The sequence below is a fragment of the Elephantulus edwardii genome, unplaced genomic scaffold, assembly GCF_000299155.1.
Source record: "Elephantulus edwardii isolate Elephantulus edwardi_28Jun2011 unplaced genomic scaffold, EleEdw1.0 scaffold00004, whole genome shotgun sequence".
In the NCBI taxonomy this organism is placed as follows: Eukaryota; Metazoa; Chordata; class Mammalia; order Macroscelidea; family Macroscelididae; genus Elephantulus; species Elephantulus edwardii.
The window spans coordinates 3,535,730-3,542,867 of record NW_006399754.1 but is presented as its reverse complement, the minus strand read 5'-3'; the positions used below and the strand labels follow the sequence as shown (position 1 = coordinate 3,542,867).

General features: G+C 41.8%; 1 pseudogene; it reads right to left on the bottom strand.

Moving 5' to 3' along the window:
- Positions 1 to 1,978: 1,978 nt before the first annotated feature.
- Positions 1,979 to 2,188, bottom strand: LOC102868282 (annotated as a pseudogene).
- Positions 2,189 to 7,138: the final 4,950 nt, after the last annotated feature.

The window sequence follows — 7,138 nt, the reverse complement described above, 5'->3', positions numbered from 1 at the left end:
GCTAAGGAGCAACAATGTCAGTTTAAAGACTAAGGTGCACATAATTCAATCCATGGCTTTTTCAAATACTTGCTATGCATGTGAAAGTTGGAATCAGGATGACAGAAGAATAATTGATGTCTTTAAGCTGTGGTGTTGGAGACGAATACTGAGCATCTGATAGACTGTCCAAAAAGAAACACAAACAGTTATGTCTTAGAGAAAGTGTACCCAGTGTTTTTAGGGGGAGCCAGTCCTCAGAAAAGGACAGCATTCTAAGAAGGATAGAGGGTCAGTGAAAGAGAGAAAGATGATCAACAGATGGAGTGACACAGTGCCTACAGCAATGGGCTCAAGTGTATCAGAGATTACACAGGACAGGGCAGGATACAGGTTTGTGTTCATAGTGTTATGGGTCATAGCACTTACCAACATCATTTAAACACGTGGGAGGGTTGTTGTTGTTGTCGTGTACTGTAGAGTTGGAACCCATTGATGACCCTCCAGTGGGTTTTCAGATTAGGAAAGTGTACTGTCAGGGACCTCTCCAGAGTGCTGAAGTGTAAAGATGTCAGACTAAAGACTAAGGTGCACCTGATCCAGGCCATGGTCTTCACAATTAGTTGCTATGCGTCAGAGACCTGGGCAATGAATAAAGATGACAGAAGAAAATTAATATATTTGAGTTGTGGTGCTGGAGAAGAGTATTGCATATACCATGGACCGCCAAAAGGACAAGTCTGTTCTGGAGAGGGTTAAACCAATTTGCTCTCTGGAGGCAAAGATTTTGAAGTTCCATCTCATATACTTTGGGCATGTTCTTGGAGAAGGACATCAAACTCAGAAGGATGGAGGGACAGCACAGGAGAGGAAGACCCTGGATGAGATGGATTGACTTAGTGAGTGGGGTAAAAGAGGCAGTTGTGCCAGAGACAGTAAGATTGGCTCAAGATAGCACAAGTGTACATAGGGCCACTGTGAGATTGCAGATAACGGCACATAACAACAGCAAGCCGCCAGAGCTCCCTGAAAGAACTGACTTCCATTCGATGCCTCCTGAATTCACATCCACTTACCTGGGATCACAGCTGTCAGCCCCAAATAGCACCTACAAATTTAAATTATGTCAGGGTTCCTTCACTTGCAGGCACTTTACATTCTGGACACGCAAGGTACGGCCTATAACATCACCTGAGAGCTTAATACAAATTTTTAGACCGCAACACAGGTTACAAAGTAAAACTACACATGTTAGCACAGACCTGAGGATTTCTGAACCTTTCAAACTTTGACCAAATCTGCCAAAATCACTCAAAATCTTTATGGACTTGCTCGTCTCAAAGATCTTAATGTTCCCTATCTCCAGTCAAGCAGGATGGATGGTCTCTGTTCTTTCATGCAAACTCAGCCAGGTCAAAGTAGAAGTGGCCTTTAATGTTCAGTTATCATGTTGGTTTTCATCACTACAAACTACAAACTAGGCTCTTTTTTTTTTAATTAATTTCCATTTTATTGTAGGTTTTTCAATCACACTAGTTCAAATGCGATTCTCCACAGCTACTCTAGTACAGTTCTTTTGGAATTCTTTCATTCATTCCTAGCATGTTACTTAAAGAATGAATCTAAACAAACAATATTCCAAATGACCAACTTTCAAATGAATAGACAGGATAAAGAATATGGTTATTAGCAAATAATTATGGCTGTTATGCATCAACAAGGCACATCACTTCCTCTATTATAGGAATTAATATTTTAGATTAGGGGTTTCAAACAATATGGGGCAAACAAGAGTACAATAACTAAGGCTTCTGTAGTTCAAGCCTCCCATAGTCCTTACACCTCTGACATAGCAAGGCAAGAAATCTTTCCTCCAAACTAAATGAGATTACAATATTTCAATCTAATTGAACTTTCATGGAAAGAAGTCCAAGACATATTAATATATATATATATATATATATATATATATATATACACAATCTTATGGTTGTATTAATTAATTATGTCTGAAAAGCTTAATACTCATCCAAGTTCAAAGGTGGAAGACATAAACTGGTATGGTGATTGGCAGGAGACTGTAAAAGCATAGGCTGGTTGTGCTGGTGCAACCCTGAGGGAAATTATCTTCCACAGAGGCTGAGTAGAACAGTACTGTTAGAGAAACCAGGGGAATCAGCACAGTCAAGGTAGGAAGAGACAGAAACATTTGTTCTCTGCCACCTAACTCCCCACCACACTGACTTTTTAAACGGTATCAGTATTGTTGTTTTTAACTATGGTTTAGTGCTGCTCCTCTTCTTCTTTCTTCTTATTTTGATGTATCATTCTGGCTGCCTGTGGAATCATATTAGGAATGCCATCAATGACAGGATACACTATTTCTAACTCTTCATTAATCAATTCATTGGTTGCTGAGCAGCTTCTTGAAGAGTGGGCACACCAGGAACTCCAGCAACGCCGGGTCCAAGGATCCAAGCGGCTCTTCCGTCCTCCCACTGTCCCCCGACTGTGTGGCCACGATGCATGCAGATACCTGCGGGTGACAGGGGACAGGGGCGCGCACGTGGCCCGCAGCAGTGAGGTAAACAGGCCACAGGCTCCATCCAAGCTGCATGGTCCGACAACCAGTGAGCGGCCTCCCCTCTCTGCGTCCTCCAGGAACTTGGAACGACTTCCCCCAGGTTCTTTTCAAAGGCTAGTTCCTAAAGCAGAGCCTTATCTGGGGCTTTTTCCCTCCTCTTTTTCTCTCTGGGTGCCACTGATACTTGGACAATCACTGTTAGGGGCAAAGTTGGCAGGAAGACCAGCGTAGCTCCTTTCTGGCTATCACTCAACTCAAAACCATTGCCATCCAGATGGAGCCACGTCAAAGCTGGCCTCCACTGTGCTTCCAAGGCTGCAAACTGTATGGAAGAAGACAGTGCATCTTTCTCCTCTGGAGCCAGTAGTGGATTCTAACTACCACCAGAGAAACCTCAGCCTTTGGGTTAACAATGCGACTCCCTGTAGACTATACCGCCCCCCCCCAAAAAAAAAAAGAAAAAGAAGAAGCTTCTTTGTGTGGGGTTCAAATCCTGGGACTACCACTTACCAGCTCTGTGTAAATGTAGGAAAGTTGCTTAGTCTCTCAGTGTCACTCTTCTCTTTTAACATAATATCTATCTTGGAAAGCTTTGTGCAAATCCAAGACACTTTAACGCAATAGCTATAGCACAGTCCCTGATACCTGACAAGTAATTATGACTGAGGGCATGAATAAATAAATGAGCAAACAAACACTCTATAAGGAGAAGGACTCCAGTGGAGAGGAAGGGAACCATTGCTAGAGTGTACTGCCAACTGAAAGGCATGAGGTTCAGAACCACAGCTTCTCCAAGGGAAAAACATGGGCAACCTCCTCCTCTATCATTGACAGCCTCTGAAAACCCACTGGAGGCTCTGTTGTGAGTTAATTCTGACTCAACAGTACATAACAAGACAATTAAAGAAGAAAGATGATGAAGTTTGTGGTTTTAAATTTAATAATGCAACAGGTATCTGATAAATAAATGGCAGGCTGAGGCAAGGGATGACTATTCAGATAAATAATAAATATTCAGATTATGTAGAATCCCGTGTACGTCAGAAAGTGCAGATGAAATGTGTCTTCACACCACTCAGTGGTGAAGAGCAGCACCACCATCTAAGTCATAGTCTTTTACTGTAAAGCTAGATAGAACAACATGAGGTTTGTAGTTACGCTACGAACCCCCAACACTGAGTTTCCATGACAGTTTGAATCCCCCAGCAGCTCCAGGGAAGAAAGAGGGTCAATTTTCTTCCATGCAAGGATAGTGAGGTGAGGGTGACTACTTGTAAGATTTTTATTGTATCAATATTGTGTTTTCAATGTTTATATTATACTAAGATTTTATTTTTATTTATCTGAAAATTTGTATGGTTTGCTGTTTTCTACCAAGTCTGAAATATTCTCCTTTTACTAATGCAAGGGAGCTTTGGTGGCTCAGTCCATAGGGCGGTGAAGTCCTAAACTAGAGGTGAATGTCTCTCTGGCATTTAATTCTGAAGCCACCAGTGGCGCTGAGGGAAAAAGATGGGCAATCTCTTTCCATGCAATTTCCAACTTCTCAAAAACCTGCGGGAGAGACAGCTATGAATTGGTTACAACTTGACAGCAATCAGCTGTTGTTGTTGTTGTTTGTCTCATTATGCTGGGCCTCCTTTCTCTCGCCTCTTCACCAGGAACCGGACTTACACGACCATGAAAACTTTTAATTTTGCTCCATGTGTCTCTTATTCCTTTCCACATTTGTTCTCCTTCAATCCCTATTCTCCAGTACGTCCATTTCTACTGACACTCCTCCCAATGTCCTCATCCTATCTTCCACTATCCTTATCCTACCGATAGAATTATTAATGTTAGCTGGTTCACTTATAAAATTATTTATTTAATACTTTGGTATGTAATACTTTGTTGGGTTTTTTTAATTTTTTAATATTATTCTGATTTATTTACAAAGTTTGAATACATTTTCACAAAAGATCCTTTCCATTTCCTTCACCCCACCCACTCATTGAATTGTGCAACCCTATGATTAACATCCATAATGCTTTATTTTAAAATTCTAATTTTTCAAGTCCCTGTTTGATAATCCTGCTTTCTGGATTTTTTTTTCATCTGTCTCTTTTCAGTTTTTAGTCAGTCAGACTTTCTCTTTTGATATGTTTGGTAGTTGATGTTAAACGTTGGACATTATTTGCAGAAACTTGTAAAGAACATTTGAGTCTCTGGATGATAATGCCTTTCTCTGATCAGAATTTATTGTACATCTGGGGGGAAAAATGGGATAGGTTCAGATTGCTTAATCCTGCTGAAGATTACACTGATTTGAATGTTTGTTGTCACATGTATAGGAGCTCTGGACGAATGGAGGTTAAATGTTGAACTGATAACCAAAAGGTCAGAAGCTCAACTCCACCAGTCACACTATTGGAGAAAGACCAGACAGTATCTGTCAAGATTTACAGCCTAGAAAGCCAAATGGAAGGTTGCCATGAGTCAGAATCAACTTTATTTGATGGTAATAGGTTTTCATCTTCAGTGTATATGAAGACTGATCTATTTCTAGTCCACATTTAGTCCTGGAGAATAGGCCTTCAGGGGTAAGCTGGGACATTCAGTGGTTCCAGTTGAAAGTTTACCAATCTCTGTCGCTTGGCTGTATTTTCTAGAGTAGTGAAACCAGTGTAATGCATATCTAAATTTACATTTATTTAAGGGAAAATGTGTCACATGGTTGTGAAGGCTGGGAAGTCCCAGATCTGCAGGTCAGCTGTCAGGCTGGAGGCTTCCTCTGGCTCGCATGGTTTCAGGGACTGACAAATCCAAAGCTGCATGTCAAGCAGCAGGCCACTTGCTCATAGAATTGCAAGATATGGGAAATTTAAAAACTTTACAGGTCAGGTGGGAGGCTGCTGGTCACATACCAAAAATCAGAGATCAGAGCAGTGGATGCAAGATCCACAATGAGCTTCACAGAACACCCATAGGTACTGAAGGCAAGTCACAACCCAACAAAACTCCATTTCAGCTGATTGGCTACTCACTTTAGATCACAATGAGGAATGATTAAATAGGATTGGCCAAACCACTGAGAATCATGGCCAGCCAAGCTGACACACAATTTAACCATCACACCTCCTGGGAAGATTTTTCATTCTCATCATTGACTTCCCAACACCATGAAATTGCCAAAAAGCTTTGCTCAGCGCCTCCGCCTTTTGGCTTTCACTTTTTACTCACTTTCCCAGTCTCTTGGCACTGATAACAAACTGTCTGATACTTGGAAAGAAAAATTAATGGAGCTTGTTCAGCTAACCGCTCATCACTTCCCTCCTTTCTGGAATCTTGGCTCCGTAAGACCTCACTGCCTTAATCTCTTTCTGTTGCCTTCAAAAAAAGGAATTTTTCCACTTGATAATTTTTTTCCCTGGTTTTTCTTGGTAAGCAGGTTGGTCTGGTGCAAATCAACAACAAAAGGTAGTTAAATGTTGTTGTTGTTAGGTGCTATCAAGTCGAGTACGACTCATAGTGACCCTATAAACAAAAGATCTGAACCCTGTTCTAGTCTGTGCCATCCTCACACTTCTTGACACACAAGAACACATTGCCGCGGTCACCATGTTCTTTCACTGACCCTCTACCTTCTCAACATCATGTCCTTCGCCAAGGACTAGGCCCTCCTAGCAATATGTCCAAAGTATGCAAGATGAAGCCTCATCATTCTTGCCTCCAAAGAGCACCCCAACTGCACCCTCTCCAAGACATGTCTGTCCATTCTCTTGGATGTCCATGGGATGTTCAGTGCTCTACTCTAACACCAAGCTCAAAGGCATCAATCCTTTTTCTGTCATTCTTATTCATTGAACAGTTCTAAGATGCATAACAAGGGATAGAAAAGACTATGGCCTGAATCAGATGCAGCTTAGTCCTCAAATTGACATCATTGTTGTTGTTGTTGTTATGTGCCGTTGAGTCGCTTGTGACTCATAGAGACCCCATGTACAACAGCCCGGAACTCTGCTCTGTCCTGTGCGAATAGCACCGTCTCTGATATACCCATCCCAATTACCCCAGTCACCGAATCAGTCCACCTCATAGAGGGTTTTCCCCTCCTGCACCATCCCTCCAGCCTCCCAATCATGATGTCCCTCTCCAAGGACCGGTCTCTCCTTACAACATGTCCAAAGTATGTCAGACAGAGCCTCAGAATCTTTGCCTCCAAGGAGCTGCCCAGTTTGACCCTTTCCAGGATGAATCTGTTTGCTTTCCTAGCAGTCCATGGTACCCTCAGTACTCTTCTCCAGCACCACAGCTCAAAGGCATCAATTCTCCTTCTATCCTCCTTAGTCATTGAGATCATTACTCCTCAATAATTTGGAGAGGTAATTTTTAAACAGTAGAAATACATTTTCTTTAAAAAATTCACCCCAGTTAAAATAGCAAAATTTAACAGAACAGCAAGCAACAAATGCTGGCGAGGTTGTGGAGAAACTGCAACCCTGATTCACTGTTGGTGGGAGTGTAAAATGGTGCAACCCCTGTGGAAAGCAGTATGGCGCTTTCTCAAAAAGTTGCAAATAGAGATACCATTTG